The sequence below is a fragment of the Anopheles coustani genome, chromosome 2, assembly GCF_943734705.1.
Source record: "Anopheles coustani chromosome 2, idAnoCousDA_361_x.2, whole genome shotgun sequence".
In the NCBI taxonomy this organism is placed as follows: domain Eukaryota; kingdom Metazoa; phylum Arthropoda; class Insecta; order Diptera; family Culicidae; genus Anopheles; species Anopheles coustani.
Window position 1 is genome coordinate 4,509,198 of NC_071289.1, and position 20,053 is coordinate 4,529,250.

The 20,053-nt window shown below is 42.0% G+C and overlaps 1 protein-coding gene across 2 annotated transcripts in view; it reads left to right on the forward strand.

Annotated features, from left to right (window-relative positions):
* LOC131263915 (inositol-pentakisphosphate 2-kinase) overlaps positions 1-20,053 on the forward strand; it is an 80,564-nt gene that overhangs the window by 7,068 nt on the left and 53,443 nt on the right. The gene's annotated exons all lie outside the window — the stretch shown is intronic.

The following is a 20,053-nucleotide window of genomic DNA, read 5'->3' on the forward strand; positions in this document are numbered from 1 at the left end:
CTTTTCCCCATTTTGGTGGGAACTGGAGAGGAGGCAGGGTTAAAAAGGAAAAATAAATAACGAGTACGATTGTGAAGGGGCACATAGAGGAGGAGAGCAGGAGGGCCGGAAGGTGGAGCAAGGGATGGAGGCCAAGAGGATTGATTTGTTTATAAACTATATATATATATACACATATTTGCTTACGATTATTTTGCTGTAACAATTTTCGAATCAAAGAAAAAAGAATAACATCTACACTTGCATAAAAAACATTTAAAACAACCCCTTCTTTTTATTTTTCTTGGTTCGCTTCGCTCTTCTCATCATCGTCGTCATCATCGTCTTAACTTTTTGTTTGTAGCTTTTCTTTTGTTTGTACCAGTTTATATCCGATCTCGGGAGGAACCTTCCACTTTGCGCACCAGATTTGTTTTATTTTTTGTTGTTTGTTGTAGGAAAAGCCACGGGTTCATGGGCGGCGGGTCTTAGAGGAAGGGTGTCAATGTTGTGTAGTAGGGCGAGAGGTCCAAGGAAAACAGTAAGGAAATTTTAACGGAAAAGCTGTCGAAAGGGGGTGAAAGAGGGAGAACCCGTTCCCGCGAAACGGGAAAGTAACATAACTACGTCAAAACTGCTCTCGATCATCAACGGAACACTCGGACTCGGACAATGGATTATCGGATTATTGGATTTATTTTACATTACTTCATTTTTTTTTCTTTCTAAGTAAGTGTGGGTTTAGAGAACAACGGTCGGGAAAATCAATCTGCCAACACAGTGTGGCGATGAAACGAAACCGAATCCGGAGAGATTGTACGCCATCGTATCGTAAAAATCGACAGATGCAAAAGTACTAAAGTGTGTAAGTTGTACGATTAAACAAACTCTCTTCTGCCGTCCGATGCTTAGCGAGCGAACCTTCGGAAGGCAGAGTGTTGGAGCATTTGTTTTTCGGCGTTTCGTCCACAAGAAAGGATGCTTTTGTTGTAGTCCAGATGATGTCCAGATGACACAAGTTTTTCCAACCCTCAAGGATGGGCGTCAATTGTGTTTTTGATTTAGCTTTTCAAGATGGTCAAGGCGTTCTGAGCTCAGCATCTGGCTGGCTTTAATTTAGCCTTAAAGCTGACTTTCGAGGAATGATGTTTACACAGAATGATGAGCACGGATCTCGATACGGACTGCGGAGGTTGTCTATGGATTTTCACAATCATTTTCTCCTTGCTAATGCGTTTTGTCCATCGACAAAGGCATACATTTGCCTTTATTCGACGTACGATTCGCTCGATTGTATTTGTAGGGAAGGCCCCGCTAGGGATGCGTTTGTGTTCGTGCGTAAATTTATCTAGCCTCTGGTGTGAAGCGCCAGCGCGTCATCGTCCACATCGACAGCAGCAACAGCAGCAGCGAGCGAGGTCGACTGGAAAAATACTGCAACTCGTCGCGGGTTCGCGAGGGCCAAACGCACGTTTCACGGCACACGGGCGACGTCGTCTTCGCCGCCATCGCGGCGGGGCGCGTGAGTCACGTAGACTCCTTCCATCGTGTTTGGCGTGTGAAGGGTGGTCAAACCGTGAAACCAACGCACACAACAGAACACATTCGCACGAGCAGAAGCTGATGAGTCGTGCTTTTTTCCGCGGAACAACAAAAGGCAGCGAGAGAGAATTGTTTTTCGTAGCCCCCAGTTGCTTACGTCGGGAGACCGACGGTTCGAGGATGTTTCTTCTTTCGTTACGAACGCTGTTCCCACGGCTTCTCACGCTGAGATATCTTTTAGATGGCTTATCATTTTTCCCTGCACCAAACACCCCTTCAGCGAGGGGTGTCTAATCTCGGAGAATGAATAGGTGGTGAGGAAGAAACGTCCCATTGAGACTCTTCTAAACTACGCAATTTGTCCCAGAAGTGCTTGTCCCGCGGAACGTTCTCTCCCTCTCTCTCTCTCTATGAGTGTGAAAGAGAATCACCGTCGCTTCTGATTAGATATAGGGGTTGATGTTAGCGCGTCTAAAAGCGACCATTTTGGTGAAGGGGTTGTGGAATCGTCGTCCCGTACACGCTCACATAGACAAACCCCGCGAGGCCTTTCTCTAGCAACGAGAAATCCGAATTCGCGTGATCTCGTGGCCAACATGGGTGCCCGGATCTTATTTGCACCAACTCAGCCAACGAGCAGCAGCTTGGCTTGGGTCGAATACGGCTTGTTTTCGTCAGCCGATGCGGCCTCTCGACGATCGTCATGTGTTCGGAGTGACGTTTGTCGTGTTTGACGTAGAAGCACTCGAGGGTGTCCTTCAACACGCAGCTTCCTTGTGGAAGATTTTGCGGATTACTCCTAGTATCTTTCAAGTAAACATTATTTCCTCGTTTGCCATATCCCCATATTCATGTTTTGGTTCAGAATGTTGATTTCTGTTTCACTTAGTAACTAAACTGGCAGTTTGTGACCATCATCTTCGCCCACGTATCAGGATTTTTAAAACCTCCTAGCGAATCTTTCCACCCGATTTGCGTTACGTATATGAATGTTTTAGCACAATCTTTCGGATTTCAAACAAAATCGGAGAAATTGATGAATATGCTTTGCGAGTCACGCAACCATTTTAAGGCGATTCCATCAGCTGGTTTCGAAGGAGATAGAGAGATAAAGATAGGTAAAGTCATGATGTTGGAAAGAAACTCAACAGGTCAACAATGGCAGAGCATCGTTAAAGAAATCGAAAGTCAGCGAATGCCAATTGCCAATTTTCTCTTCAACAATTGAAGTGGTTTGGACTGCCTATTCTCGTTCTTGGAGAATGCAACTATGCAACTATAATGCAGCTAGCGAATCAGAATCGGGAATAGATGTAAAATTCCATCCGCAGTGAGCAAACCTCTTTTGACATCAATCGACATTTCAAACGATCTCCGCCTGGGGTGTATATAATTTAAGGATTTGTTTTTACATCTTTGTACATACAAACGCGACAACGAATGTGGAAGAGAAAGGGGTGGGTTTGGGTGGGGAGGACTTTGTAAGGATTGGGTTCACCTTTAATTGTAGCAAATCACTTACGAGCGCAAAACTTGTATAGGCTAGTTCGTTGTTGATGGTCCATCAAAAAAGGATTATGCTAAATTTTTAGGTCAATGGTTTTTTGAAATTCGCTAACTTATTGCTGTGCATTAGAGAGCTAGATAACTAAAATACGTTTATTGGAGTTTGTTTTGAAATAATAGCGTTCCAATCACTCTCAGTTCTTCGAAGCACTGCATGAAAACCCATATCTTCCTGTCAGAGATCTCATAATGATTATTTTCTCTACGATCTTTTATACTTTCTATGAGCTACCTTTCAAATCTTCATTTTAATCATTTTGACTTCTTCGAACTTCGTGTGCAGTAAAAGTAATCAGCATTGCGGTAGACTCATTTTTCTTCAACGTTTGTGCTTCCTTTTTCATAAGGTTATGAGGTACGGGTGTTGATTTGCTAGTCTCGCGTTTGTTTTGGCACACGTGGTGAATATTCCTTTGCGGAGTCGTACCCTACCATGCATGGAGGCAGCAAGAATTCTCCCTAAGCAAGTGGTTCAATGTGTGTTAGCTGTTGTATATAGTCAACATATTTGAGTATCCTCATACTAACAGACCCTTAAATACAGGTTTTGGTTATGAGATCAGTTTTCTGTTCACGATCATGTGGAGCGAACTGTTCGCAGTTGTTGTGATTTAATAAAGTAAAAATTGAAACGGAGAATCAAACAAACAAACAAACAAACAAACAAACAAACAAACTAATCGACGCAACAGAGAAGAGTAAATAGGAAATCAAAAAGTCACAAGAGTCATACAAAGGAGAAAGAGAGAGGGATGGGGCGGGGGCCCCATGGTTGGGTGATGGCGTCGTAACTGTACTGCTTCCCACAAACGCAAGGAATATATGACCTACGGAGCGCTTAAAAGAAATATATTTGAATGTGATAATAAATATTTTTATAAACGACGTACAAAACACACAGATTAAGATAACAACAACAGAAATCAAAGAAAAAAGTGTTGGCGACGGTCGGTGAGCAAAAGGAAAAGAGGCTTTCTAATGGTTCACAAAAAGATGGAATCAGTACGCGATGCACGAAACGCGGGAATACCACTGTTATTAGGAATACTTATCAAACCGATAGACACACACACACAAAAGAAAATAGGTAAAGTAGATGAAGAAAACGACAGTCATCTTCATTCTTCCAATCAAAATCATGCATACTGGCGAATCACAAAAACCAAACGTTCCGAATAATCACAGTCAATATAAAAGCTAGCAAAAACACACATACGATTTCTGGTAAAAGAAGTTAACACAGTTCAAAATTACGTTCAAGAGTGGTCGAAACAACGGAAGTGGTAATGTTTGCGAGTAAAAATCGTGGCAAGCGAACGATGAACGAAAGATGCAAAACTCAAAAGTCTCAATCTATTGTGATCAAACGGTGAAACATTTGCAGGAACACGCTTAAAGTAACGTACCGATTTTAAACAGGGGATATTCATTTTTAAAACTTACCAATAGAGATGCTGTGTGCATGTGTGTTAGCGTGTGTGTGTGAGTGTGTGTATGAGTGCGACCGAGTAAGGGGATGCCAATTGTTTTGGCACTACTCCCCTACTGTTACGTTGGAAGTGATGGTCTCAAACATCATTCACGCACAAACAAACAAACGAAACTGTAACCCCCCTTCGATGCAACATTATGCGTGCTACTACTAATGCTAAGAAACAGAGAGAGAGAAAGAGAGAGCGCTATATTTAATCCTTATAAAAACATGTACTATCACATTCATCGATATTTTTTAAGGAAACGAAAGGAAACAAAAAGTCAACGTCACTGTAGAAATCATATTCGCGTGGGACAAGACGATGTAACGTCCCGTTGTTTTTGGGGAAGCTTTGCGAATCGAAAAGCGTCTATTTTAGAGACGGGAGAAGGCTGGAAAGTGGTGTTATTGCGGTGCAAGAAGCATACCAGCGTATGCAATGCCCAAACGAAACCACCAATGAGATGCATCTCGTTTTAATGGCTGTTCCATGGAGAGAAGAATTATTTTTCCGTCCACTTCCCGCTCTTTGGTGTTCGATATTCATGCTAAAAATTGTGGAAGAAAATCACCAACCAATCTTCCAATTCCAATTTTATCGTGTTGAATGTTGTCCACCAAAGATGTGCCGGCAGTGGCCGGAGACATTTTCTCCATGTTCGGTGTACTAACCGGTCGGAAGATCACTTACCTTGGGTTAGGTTTTGTCCCAAACTTAAATAATCTTTTTCTCGTTCTATCGGCGTTACTGAATATTTTGTTTTGATTTGGTTTATGCCCTTCTGTTTTTGTTAAGAATTTCTCTTTCATTTTTCTAAACACTTTTGAGTATTTGGTTCAAATGTTGTTTCCCTGTCATCAGGATACGTTTATTGATCGCCAGTCGAGCGGATGGAATAGAATCAGAACAATACGAAATCAATAAGACTACAATCCAAACGTACAAATTATAGGTAGTAGCTGAGGCGAAATGTAAGCAAAATTTGTCTGCAAACTAGAGTGATGTTGGGTGTGGGTAGATATTTCGGAAAAGAAACACACACTATACAGTTAATCAGAACACTGAGTTAAGACCCATTAAAATTCATATAAAACACAAAAGTGTCTGTTTTTATGCCAGTCTTTTGGAACGAAGCTTTTCGAAAAATCTTACAAGACACCTTGCTGCAAGTCGATCGTAGCTATTAATTGTTAGGTTGAGCAAGTGTGTAGCAAGCCTAGAATCACCAACAAGCACCTCAGCCACACACTTTACTGTACTAAACGTCCGCCATAACGCTACTCCCTCCCAGAGCCCGGTGCTTTGGGCCGCCATTGTTGGTGGGGCTGGGACTCTAGGCCGGGCTCCTCGGTGGCGCCTCGGTGTCGCGTTGCGAAAGTTTCGCTTCTGCACGTTGTGGCCTGCCCCAAGCAGCTGCCATTTGATTTTCTCTCTTGGCCCGATTGGATCAGCAGCAGCCGATCGCCGATCGTCGGTCGAGTGTACGAGCGGTGGGGATTTCTTTTCTTTTCCCTTGTGCACCTTGGGGTGAAGCCAAACGTCGCGGTTGTAAACGCGTTGCGTGAACCGGTTTACCCCCCCCCCCCCCCCCCCCCCTCCTGTGTGGCGGAACGGGTTGGGAAGAGTGGGTGCGTGTGTTGGAGGTGGACCTGTGTTTTTTTCTGTTTCCTTTTTGGTCTTCTGTCTTCGACGCAGTCTCAGGAAACCGGTTTTTCTGTCTTGGCAGAAAAAGTAGTAGTATGGCCCGACGTTTGTTTTTATGGTTTTTACAAAACCGGTTCCAGAACCAGGAGAAGTCCTCAGCCGTGTTGGGCAAGAGACACTCCAATGGTGGAAGGAAGGGGGATGTCACGAGAGGGCGAGAAAAGCCAACCAAGATGTGTGTGTGTGTGTAGCCGGAAGGTTGTAGGGGGATGATGCGAGACTCCACCAGCAGCACACCAGGGCTTGTGCAAGTCCTTTTATGCGTGTGTGTTTGAGAGAGAGTGTGTGAACATGGTCTTACGGCGAAGAGGACCAGTTTGGTGTGATTGCGGGGTTTGCGTGTTTTATTAATCATTCCCCTCTTTCCGTGGCGCAGCGTCTCAGGGTTTTCACGTCTTCTTTTTTTCCCCCCGCGCATTGTTTGGGATTGGCGCCAGCTTCGAGGTTTATAGCAGCAGGGTGCGGCGAGAAGAGTCCAAGCGAACTGGTTTTTCGAACCGGGCTCTGGACGTTCTCGGCTAGGTGTCCCCGAATTGATCGACTCAGTATGCCAAAGAACTGGGATAATTCATTCAAAAAAATGTTGCAAAACACTTCTTTCAAGTGATTTAATTTTTTGTCCAAGAGAGACTGCGTTTGAACTTTAAAACGTTAATTCACACACCACTGCTGTACCACATCAAACAAACATTCGCGGACTACTTTTGTGACTCTAGAAATGTACAAATTTTTAATCGAAAACCGAAAAAAGTGTAACCCACAAACATCCAAAGAAGGGCCGCAAACCGTGCGCATCGACTGAGGAGAGATGCACGATTTATAGAGGTATAAACCCAGACAACAAATGAATATAAAAAATATATTTTTTTACCCGTACATAAGGTGAAGTGATAAAACGAGCGAACCGAAGCGAACGCAAACAGCAAGAGACAGCCAATAATGTAAAACAAAAAAAACTTACCGAATGTTTACCGTAAGTATGACAACACAAGACAACAACACACGAAAACAACATTGATGCAAAGAACTGTGATTAAAATGAACAAAAAAAAAAAACAAAACAAACGTGAAAAGTAAGACACGAGAATATAAGGACGCGCATTACTCTTGTAAGCCAATACTCCCTGCCGATGCAAAAAAGATCTACCGGTTAGGCATAAGGCTATTGATGCACTCGAAGCATACAATCTTTCGTATACCTACGGCAGGGTCAAGAGAAGAGCAGCTATATTTAAACGATGCGAGTATAGTTGTTTGATCTTTTCTGTTTTTAACTTATTAATGAAACAACAATTGTGAGGTGAAAGATGAAAATCTTAGAGTTTGGCGCTGTACGGATGACGTGCAAATAGTACAACAGCTAAAATACATAGATTGCATAGGCGAACAGTGTTTACTACTATTATAGGAAAGGAGAGAAACCCATCGGCGATGAGTAGTAAAGTTGTACAATTATGTGTATAGAAATGTAAAAATAAATCAAATTATATACTACGTTTGTTGAAGCAGGGGAAAACGTAACAAAAATGGTGAAAACTAAACAAATACCAGTTCAATTTCGAAGTGGGCAAGTAAAGTAGCTGACAATGTACCGCGTTATGTATAGACTAAAACATCGCCGTATTTTCATCGAAACCCCACAGATAATCTTATCGTTGTCGAAAGCTAAGGCAAATAAATTCTCACGTTTTTGTTGGGATGTTTTAGTAGAGTAAAACGACCAAAAAACCTGTAATAACCTTTAATGTACTCTCCCACCTAAATGATGTTATACATGGAGTGCGTCTCGATTGCCGTTGGCAGAACTTTAAGGCAAAAGAGTGTCCTCATTTGCAGTCTCAATCTGAAATGGAAAGTGAAAAATGACGAACTTAGGTACGCGAACCGCTCTAGTATGTTTGCCCAATTTGAAATTGATCTCTTAGGAAGAAATAAGACCGAAACTTCAGTATTGTTTTCATTTTTGTAAAAAAAAAAAATCAAAAAGCCCATGGAAGAGAAAAAACAAAAGAAGAGAAAAAAAAACGAGAAGAACTGTTGAGCAGAAGTACTGATTATACTGTGAACTTGTACAAAAAAAAAAGAGAAAAAATATTATAAAAACTAACTAAAGAACGATGATAAGGATGGACAGACGTTCGAAATGATTATCTCTCTTCGCTAAGAGCGCACTGTACGAAACGAAAACCGAGCATTCATTCGTCGAAGCGGAAAAACAGCCCCGCCAGAGCAAGAAAAAGGACAGGAACGAAACGGTCCAATTTTTGGACGGACGAAACGAAAATATTGTTCAAGCATTTATATACGTAATGTAAATTTTGTAACATTCTTTACCACTTAACCTAACCTACTTTTTCTTGTTAGCAAAGGAGAGCATTATTTTCCGTTATTGACTCTTATTGACTGACACCTTTTGCCCTGTCCTCCCCCTTTTCCTGGCAGCGTCATGAAAAATGGCAGGTGCAAAAGAGGAAATACCTGAAATTTATAACATTTTTTAAAAAATCCAAAAAAGAGGAAAAAGTTTATCCAATCTCTCGAGGCTGAAGAGAAGGAGCCAGGCGTGTGTGTGTCGTTGTTTGAATAGTGAAAAGGGAAGGGCTGCCGGTAAACAGAAGATATCTATTGCGATACCAATTCGTTAGCAGTGTACTAGAAACGTAGTTTGTGTATATGTAAAGTGTAAAAATATCATGAACGACCATTAAATACGCCATTTCTGTGGGACGTCCGCTATCATAAACATAAAAAACTATCACCAACAATATGAAGAATCAATCAAGTTGGTTGAAGTTTGTCAAACCACGGATGGTAAAACGAAGGACAGGAAGAAGGCTAGTTTGGACCACACACCATTTAACAAACAACAACTGGCGCATGGCGCACGAACAAGTGACAGTAAACAAATCGAATTGAAATCAGTCCGGTGTTGGTTGTCTCGGAAGCAACGAAACGCAAAGGCGGTTTGGGAAGCCAACCATCCTTCCTTAACAGTCTGCGTGTGTGTACCGTCTTGATGCATCTTTTTACGCGTTATTAATATATAAACACTATTGCATAGCATTTACCTATCCCCAATTGTCGAACTCCGTGTCTAAAACCCCGTTTTTCTAACGCTAGTCGTGAGCGACAACAATGTGCAGCAGCTGAGATAAAACCGATTGATAAATGTTGATCGAGAGAGAGAGAGAGTGTGTGTCACTTTTAACCGAATTTTGTCAAAAAATGAATTAACAAACCTTTGAATCTGTTGGTTTTTGTAGTACAAAACAAAGCAAACAAAAAATCATACACCTAAACACACCAAATCATCAGACATTTGCAGCATACGTTTAGCATAACCATGTTGGAAGGACGAAAGCAAAACAAAACGACAGTAGTTGCAGTGAAAGAAGTAATTATCAAAACCTATTCAATACGATGAGCGTATGCGAAGTTAACGAGAGAAAATTAATAATTTAAAATCAAAGCACCATTACTCTACGACAAATTCATTGTATTAATGTGGCATACAAGCATGTGGCGCCAACCGCATAAAATGTGACGAATTTGAAACAATGTTTAACGTCACGCAGCTGCCACACGGATACGGATCCTGTTTGTGTTAACCACCGGAAGTAAACCGACATCTAATAAAACCGCGTTTCAAAACATTTTGTAGAGATTTCTCATGATCCCGTTGTACTAACACGTAAACTTAATCCTCTATCAGAAAATTAACAAGAAAAATTTGTAAAATACAACCACACACACCTATCAGAGGCAACGCAAATGAAAATCTAACAAATCCCGTATGTATGTGTATGTGTCAACCCCCAACGTCATGAGCCGTGATGCACCAATATATGATAATCAACATCTATAATTCCTTTACCAGTGATAGACGACATTAAAAAAAGAAAAACCATTGCGATACCTTTGACCTGTGTGTAAATATGGCCGGAACGGAGAAAGCGAGAAATATGTTGATAGAGGAGGATAAAAATGATTAACGTGAATATAATATTTCCACAAGTCAAGACAGATAAATATGATCATTTAGTTATGTGCAATCACATAACTTGTCCTTTTACCATCACTTTATGTTTGGGCCTGAGCAAGAATTCTCTTTAAATCAAGTTACAAAACGTCGAAGTTTCGTTGAAATGTATCAATTTATTTTCACGTGTAACATGAGCGAAGTTGTTGTTGATCCAAAAACACTGATTCGAAAGATAACGATAAAACTACTGAGTATGTGTCATAAAGGTAGTCTTTCTTTCTCACATCACTCTCGTCACATTTTCCATGTCAAACCATTTCTTCAACACAACACGCAGGAGATGTTTGTGCTAGATTTAATAGCGTTCCTAAACGCTGGGGGAGAGTGGTGGAAACCGAAAGACTTGATGCAAGCATTATATTGTGCAGACAATTGATCACAAAACTTGCCACGCGTATGTGCATCCAATGGGTTGGAAAATGACAACAGTGCTTCAGCAAAAGCATCCATTCGTTTAAACCGAAGCGTAGTAAGCCGAGAAAAGGTAACCAACAAGATCATATAACGAAAAACCACGACACATAAAGCGACATAAACTTCAAAGGTTGGTTTGTTGAAGTGCGCTCATGTGCGTGCCTTTAGTTTTAAGATTTGGTTTCTCATTGATGCAAGAAAAAAAAAGGAAAAATATTGTTTCCCAAATATTTTTCCTTATTTTTACCTAGAATTAGTTTTTCCTTTCTTTTTCTAATAGAGTATGAGGAGGATATGAAAATGGAAAATGCAGATGGAAGAAACAAAAACAAAGCAAAATAAAACAATTCGATACTAAATGATGAAAATATATATATATTGAGTATATTATGAAATTGAAATGAAATGCAAAAAAAAACACAAAAAATACAAGCAACTGCAATCCCCTATAAATGAACATAAGCATAAAATATATATATATTAAAATGATTATGAATTTAATAATTGCATACTGATTGTACAGAGATTACTGATAAAAAAAAACAAAACCGATGATAAATGATGATGAAAACATGATGATGAAACATAGCATGCTGGAAAAATACATTTGAAAGTAATTAAAACGTATATTATATAGAAATAAAACTCAGCATAAATTTGATGAAAAAATGAAATGCAAACGGCGTTCAATTATTTCCACCAACCGGGGGTGAATGTTTAACGACATGGGGTGGGTTCTAGTTACTGAGAAACACTTGTGTTTTTTTTTATCGGTTCCGGACCATACAGGGGTGAAGTGTGTTGTCAAAACAAAATGGTGGTTCGTTCTGCAAATGCAATAATTGGTGGTTTCACTGGAATGGGTAATTTCGGGAGGCGCCATTTTCCAATGGTCTTATTTTTTGACTCGTTAAAGTTTTATCATCGCGAGTTATATTTCGTTATCTAGAGATTGACATAGGAGGTGCAAGTAAATACAGGATTTATGTCCTTCACATTGCGATCGTGAGTCGCGTAGAGCCATTGTTTTACTACATGAGTGCCAACTCAGAAGTTGAATTAGGGATTGAAGTCAGCGAAATAAGACTGGTTTTCATGGCCGTTGGTGTCTGTTTCCAGTGGTGCATGATTTCAGACAGGTTTCTTGTGAAATAAGTTATCATTTCAGCATTTCTAGGTTGTGTTTTGCGAATAGATAAACTGGCTCTAGCCTGAATCATGTGCTATATATAGATGCAAAATCAGAACACGTTGCTGTTGACCTTGTTGTTGTAGGTTGGTGGCCCCTTGTGTCCTCTTATTTCGCCTAAATGATCTTATTATATTCAACTGTTTAAACATCGCTATCTGGCAGTGAACATTGTTTTAGGTGTTCTGCGTCACGGCCGGCCCCGTCTGGTTTTGGATGAGTAGGTGAGGATCGTATTCTTGGAAGCATGTTGCTCAAACAACACACTCTCTAAATCCCGACGAGAATCCAGTTGTTCTAATTTTACCACGCAGCCAATGTTCGATTTGTCAGCGTTTTGTTTTTTATGTCGCGGGCACATTCGTGTCCTAGCGTGTGGCTAGCGGCTAAAGTTACCTCATTTCGAATGTGATTTTCGGTCAAAACAAAACAGAACGATCAGCGAATTCCTTTTTTTACCGTTCCAATACCGTTGTTATGTTTTTCGTTTTACCTCTTCTCATCCGGTTGCTCTGGAGTGTTCTTCTCCTCCCGGCTCCCGGTTCGCGATCAAAATATTGCGTCTTAAATATTTCGCGCAAACCGGTTCCTGCCGGACGCGAAGGAGTACCTGAGTGGGGTTCTGGAGTGCCGAATGAGAGGAAAAGCAAAAGCAAGTAAATGAAGAACAACGCCCCAGGAATCCCCATTTCGATCAGGGGTGGAAAGAACGGCGAGTAAATGGACTGAAAATACCGTCCAAAAGTAAGTGTTCCTCCCATACAAGCCAACCCCCGGTGCGCACCTGCCGAAAACGTCACACTAACTACCGGTTAATGGGCTGGACGGGTAAATTAGCTACTTCCTTCATTATTTTTCACTCTTATGTGCCTTTACATAATAAGGCTTATGTGAAATTCTTCCCTGATTGCTGGCAGATGGATCCAAAAGGGCAGAGTCTCCTTTCTTGTTCCCTTTCAACACAACAAGGTTAAAGTAAAAGTTTCTATAAAGACATATCATTATAAGTAGTATCGATAGGATCAAGGGAGGAGTGTTCATGCTGCCACAAGCGATAGAAAACGGAACACCAGTTTTTGGACACCAAGCGTCGCTTTGCCAAAGTCCTGCCAAATAGGCCAGGGTTGTTTTCTTGCGTGAAAGAGGAAAAGTTTGCCGAACGTCGATTGTGGAATAGAGAAGTAGAATGAAAAGAGGCGGATACCGAAAGATAATTCCGAAGCAAAAACACGGATGTCTTTCTGAGCCTTCGCTTATTAAAGCCAAAAGAACCATCTTCGTTGGCTTCGCTTATCATTCGGAATATATTGGATGAGCTCTGGTGAAGGCAAAAGGGAAGCTTATTCATGCTTATGTTGGCCCTCGCTGTTGTTTGGTAGTCGTGGGATGTCTTCCTTTTCCCGTGAAGCATTTTTTTGTTGGACCAACCGTTCGACACGCAAGACGGAATGGCCACGGTCCAGTGGTTGTCATAACCTTCAAAGAGGCCGGCACGAACACACCAAGCGCGCTCGAAGAACCAACACCAAGAGGAGCCCGTCAGTCATTTGAATACGACCCCTCGGTGTGGTGCCTTTGGAGACAAACGTCGACAAATAGGGGGGTGGCCCCGGTGATGTTTTGTACGCCCCAGCGAGAGATAGAGGGTACGTCAATGTAAATGTTTATATTGTCCGGACGAAGCCACAGACGTATTGGCAGTTGCTCAGGGTTGTTCAACATGTTTCGTCAGTCGGAGAAGCTCTGCAGGGTTTTCAAGATCATTTGGTTTAGAAGAGGTGAGTAGGATTTGTAGGAAAAGTCAGATTTATAAAAGTATTCTTAGTCTTCTTGCTACTTATTGCTCTTAGAGACAGCTTAATCAAGAAAGCAGTAAACTGTCTTCTAAAGTAAACTATTTTAATGCCAACATCAGACCGCCATAAACTATTAATTACATAAGGAAAAACAACTAAAACCCTACTACGTCTTTGAATCGACTTCCCAGACCTCTCTTTTTCTCTTCACCGGTCTACTATAAAACTGATAACGTGCAAGGAGGAACGTTTCTATCTGCTGTGGCTTTTTTGCTCGGCGCTGATAAAACCGTTCTGAACTGAGCCACACACCACCTCTCCTGTTATTTGCGTCACGGCGCGTCAAACACTATCGATGGCTCGACGTGGATGGTCCTGCTCGTCCACCCTTATCACCAAGGGATTTTTCCACGGCGTCACTTCCTGAACCTTCCCGGTAAATCCATCGGGACCATCGGTTCGCCAATCCTTTTGGTAAACGTCTGCCTGTTTTCTGCAGTCCCTTTCCAATTCTTTTCATACCGGAAGGTTGTCGAAGTTCTGTTGACTGATCGGCTTACGCTCGGTGGCTGCATATGTTATCGTATTCGTATGTAAATATGTAATATGGTTCTGATGTACTAGCGAAAGGTGTGAGACGCTGGTGCTCATTTGCAAGACTGTCGGAACCGTTTGACACCATCCATTAATGGGAACCAGCTGCCGAAGCTGTTTAGGTAGATGTGAGACTTGGTCATGCCCGTTTTAGGTACGACTAGCTAGACAGGAATCGGTTTGATCATTGCGAAATATTCATCAACCGGTAAGGTTACCGAAGTGAGTAACTTTCAGAGTCATATTCTATTTTTAAATCTGATACGGTATGACCACCTCTCCACGGCTATTGATTAACTAATTTACATCAAATTGTTGTTCGACAGATCGTTGATTCTGCATGACGATTATAGAGTACTTGTTATGTCTGAATATCTCAGCCTGTTTTTCGCTTGGGGGATTTTTTTTGGAAAATAATAATTGTACGTGCACTTCACCTCCAAATACCTTACGATACGTCAGCAAACACCAGTGGACGCCCTCGAAAAGCCAAGCTTCGAAGCTCCTCTTGACATTTGTTTGCCTTGCGCTCCACATTCGACACTCGCTCGGGTTGGCCTGGGACGGTCTCTCCACCAAGTTGACATACATTTGTTTTTGCTGCTCGTGCTTGTTTTGTGCGTGTGGTTTGTGTTTTTTTGTTGGTCGTTGTTTCTGCTCGTCCCCTTCGAAAACAATGTCGATATGGCGCACAGCAAAACGACCGTTGCCTATGCAAGCGTGTGTTGATATGTACTAAGCCAACGCGCTGCGCTTATCATTTCACGCCGTTTGGAGGCGACGAAATCGCGCAAACAAGCTAATACTGTTATCACAACTCGAAGCTACGAAATGTGCGCAGCAAGAAATATGGTGGTGTGACGGTTTTTTCCATCCTTCGAAGTCCCCCGGGAGGTTTATTGCGTCGAATGTGTGGCGATATCTCGAGGACTGCATCTAAGCGAGAGGTTAGACGAGGTTCTTCTGGAGGTCCTTGTTTATGAGTAATAAGCGTGTAGGAAGTAAGACTTAATCTTGATCTCAACTCTTCTGTATAAATGACACGTTTTCAACATAATTGTGGAGGTCTACCTCGTTTATTCTTGTACGAAATATCTTCCTGGTAGTTCTCTTCCCTGCCTATGCACGCAAAAGGACATTTCGTTTAGGTGAATGCAAAATAAAAGGTTTTTTGATAATTTATACCTGTGCTGCAAGTTCTTTCTGTTCAACAGCTTGCTTGGGCCGCTGCTGATCGGGTGTAGGAATTATTCAACGGTTTACAACTGACCCACTGAACGGCTGGGCCCGACCAGGGGGCAGCAACCCCTTTGCCACTCGAGGAAACGGAAATCCTTCGATAATTCATTCGCGCACCTACCTGAAAATGGGGTTTCCAATAATTTACATAAACGCATAAATGAAAAACGAAAAAATTGTAAATACCACCACCGTCGACAGAGGTCGCGGCCGTTTCGCTCGCCTATTTGTCCTGGTCGGAGAAAAGTCAATTTTCCTTCCACTTGGGTGACCCGTTGGAATAAACTTTTTAGTTCCTTTTCTGTTTGAACTACTGCTGATACGGGTCGATCGGTTCTACCCAGTTCTTTTTTTCATTTCGTTTCTTCCGGTTTGGGGAAGCGAAATGCCATTACTTCTCGCAACGTGACCTTTGGAAAAAAACGGTCAAAACTAGAGGGATCGGACACATACACACACTCAAAGCGAACCCGCATTCATATGGAGCTCGCGACCATGGCAACGCAGTAGGGAACTTTCGAAAAATTTTGACAATTAAACCATAAAAAAGCAACCGAACGGAAAAGGTGGTGCTATCGGTGATGGCTGCCGAAAGGGGCAGATGTTTTGGTTCCAGGATCCGTGGCTGTCTAATCGACGGGAAGGGCGAAAAGTGCTTCGTTGTTGGACCTTTTCGCGCGTCGTCATGTTTGCTCGCTGTGGAAACGTTTTAGTTCGTGCTTTTAATTGTATTCGATGGAGAATAAACGCTTGATTTTATAGTAAAGTTGGTATTCTGCTTCAGGAGGAACCATCTTGTTGTCAAATACAAATTGTTCCAACGTATTTTAACACGTCCAGACGAATGGTTTCAATGTTCCTAAACTTGAAAAAGTCTACCTCAAACCCATTGAAAAACCCGCAGAAAAGTTAAACGTTTTCCATCCCGCTGACAAATGCCGAAAAAACGTTCGAAACCATCGAAGAAGGCCACTGCGGGAAACACTTTTCCTTGCTGGTGAGGGAAAGCAGAACTTCCACGGCCACACCACCACCCAGAGGGTCCGCTGGGAAAATGGTTGATAAATACATTCTACGATGGTAACGGTTCCCGCGCACGCACGCACGCAGCAGATAGGGAACGCCGTATAATTTTCCCAGCCCTCTCTTTCTGTCGGAACGAACGATTCGGTTCGCCCGTTTCCTGTTCGACTCGTTTTTCACTGCATTTGGGCGCTTCCCAGAAGCCCTTTTCCTAGCCGGTCGGTTCCATTTTGTGCCGGTTCTCACCCTCCTCTCGTCGGTTGCTTCGTCCTGGTTCGCCGTCGGAGTCCCTTCCCGATGTTTTATTGGAACGGAAATGAAGTTTTTTGACGCAGTTAGTACCGATGGACATCCATTTCGATCGACAATTTAGGTCCAGGGTGATGAGAATATATCGACGTATAATCGGCCTGCCTATCGGTCTCATATAGGGGTGTGCCATACAGACATGTTCTAACAACAAATTTCTGGCATGTTCGATTCATTCTGACATCGAAACGAATGTCTGTTTGTCCATGATAAAACCACACAAATATATTCAAGTTGGTGATACGAATCAAATCGATTAAATAAAAACCCCAACATACCACCACTTACTTTTTGAGATAGAAAGTGATCTCTTTCTTCCACTAGGATTGATTTCTTCTTCTCTTTTCCGTGAAATCAAGTCCAAAGATCATTCCATTTCCAATCAAACTGTTAAACGAAGAGAAATACCGAACAAGAAAGTCGATGTGGGTGAGTTGGGAAAGAAGAGGCGTGTGAAAACTGCAACATGGCACGATCGAAACGGACCGATCACTGTTTACCCGGGTCCATATGCGCGAAAGAAAAACGCGCTGGAAAGCGGTTTCGTTTGACTCAATTTCCCGAGGGAGCGTGCTTTTCGTCGTGTGTGCTGGGAATAGAGTAGAAAATCCTTCCCATCAACTAGAATCCCTTCATTACAAAGGAAAAAGATGCAGGATGTGAATGGAGTAAGCACATCTGGAGAAAAAAAGAAGTTGAGATAAATTTAATCATGCGGCGTAGAAGCGAATGAATTAACAATATTTTGTTATTTCTTTATTAGTATTACAAATATTTATTTGGTTTTACTTTTTTTACGTTTTTCGACATTGATTTTATGCTCAATACAATTGAAGTAGGTTGTTTACTAAAGTTAATTTAAAATGCAAACCCATAATTGATCATAATAAATAAGTTTCTCACGTTTTCTGCACATTCATTGCCATATTAGGTTACCACATATCCTCCTCCCTCCTCTTCCTCTCCCACCCATCCCATTTCACCTCCCACGTGGGGGGCTCGACAAATTAGCTTCCATTATTTAGCGCGCAACAAAAGTTGACACCATTCCTTCAGCGATGATTTATCAAAGCAAGCATGGATGCCATACGGCCGTCTCTGTGTACGTACACAGAAAGGTTATTTTATGCACACGACGATGGCGTTGTCGCGACTCGCAACTCGACGACATATGCGGCGTCGATGGGTTTGCGCCGTTGTGTGGCCATATTTGGAACAATAGGCCCTTCACGTACCCCCACGATGTCGTTCGCCTTGTCCCAGCTTCTGGTGCTGCTGCTGCGTGTGCCTGCTTGGATTGGATTGGTAATCTTTCTTTCTTTCTTCATTGCATGCATGCATTGGTTTTTATCTCTCTTGAGACGCACTTTAACCAACCGTTGAGTAAAGTCGATGCCTGCAGTTGAATGACTTTAACGGAGATGCTGCCGATACTCGATGCTCGATCGGCTGATTATCGGGAGGGGTTCATTTGTGGCGTTAATGTTGCATCATCAGCAAAGGGGAATGAGTTTTTACTGATGCAGCGGCAACGAATAAGATTGGTTAATACATGTGAACCGCTGTTTTTATTTTTACTTTTGGACTTATTAACTTCTTTAAGGTTAGTTTCTATCATCATTTTCTCGTTTAATGTACTTTGAGTCATTGCCAAATTTAAATCCCTCGATCAGTCGCTTTAAATCTATACCTGTAGTACCTGTTTCGTTAGAGTTGAATTTCTCGTTTTCATTGTCCTTTTTCTTCGTCTGGTTTATTATGCCTGGGAAAATTCTGTATTACTTTTATTTCGAACGGTTTATTACTCTGACTCTGGCTGTGTTCAAATAATCATAAAAACGGGTTCGAAAAGGGAATTTAAATTTATTATTCTTTGTGGCGAATATGTCCATTCACGACAGCATCATAACTAGCAGCAATGAGCGTTGTTGTATTTTTATTCGAAGCCGTGTTAGAGCGTAGGGTGGACAACATCTAATATGGTAAAATGATATTTCAGCCGCTCGAATACGTTACAGCCGTCCAGCTGCTCGATGATAAGCTACGAGCGAGGCTTAGAACGGATGATTACTTTACTGTATAGCATCGGGAGGGAAAAAGGTAAGGGTTTCTAATTTAAGCAACCCCTCAATGACACACCGGTCCTGCTGGCTCTGGGCTAGCCCTTCGGAAAACCGTTGAAAAGGACTCCGTCCCTGACAAGAGGGTTGTGCATGCATGTACGACGAGGGTGCAACACAGGCCGTGTCTGCTATCATAGCGCTCTTCGATGGCTAGGTTTCCAAAACTACTGTATTGCATTTTAGAACCAAGGGACGGCTGACCATTCTTCTGCTGCGCATTTGCCTCACCGCGAGGGGTTGTGATGGTTTTCCCCGATTCTCATCAAAGCCCTCTTTGATATGAAGGAAGTAAAGTTAGCCCGGGTCCTAACGTTCGATGTGCGAACACCCTCATAATCGATCGATCCGAGCATCAAGGATCTTGCATATTTTGTTTTCCCCTCACTAGAGTGGGTGTTCGTCCTCTCCCTGTGTGTCTGTGTGTGTGACTATAATTTACAGGATGTTTACCAGGGGATGTAATGATGCAGCTGCGTCAGTAGTTCTACGACGGATGCACGACACTTTTGCAACTGTTTAGCAGCCATTGGGCGATGTTATATTTAATTTTGGACGAACGTTGTTTGTGATTAAATTCGAATACCTCTTCTCCCTTTCGAAGCGTCAGACGATTCACACACTGACAGAACTCTGACAGACGCACCACAATTAAGGGGTTAGATTGTTCACACGTTCCAAACGGCGCATTCGATCATAACCAAAACCCGTGGAGATGTCCAACAACCAATGAAGAAGAGGAACCAACCAACCAAATTTTCAAGGGAAAGATATTTGCGTCTAGTTCGCAATACTGAAGGTAGATCTTTTTGTAAAATCACTAACAAAAGTATCCTATTCAGATCCAAGAGAAACACTTTTTGAACTTGTATTGAAGATTTAGAAACATATAGAAATTATTTTACCCAGAGTTGTCTTTGCAAAATGGAATTCTATGTAGTACACACAAATAATTCGCTTACCTTCTTGTTTATTTCGATCTGAACGATATAATACTTACTTCTTAGGTACACCATAGTAAAACATTATAGAAAACACGTAAAATACCTTTGCATGAAGAT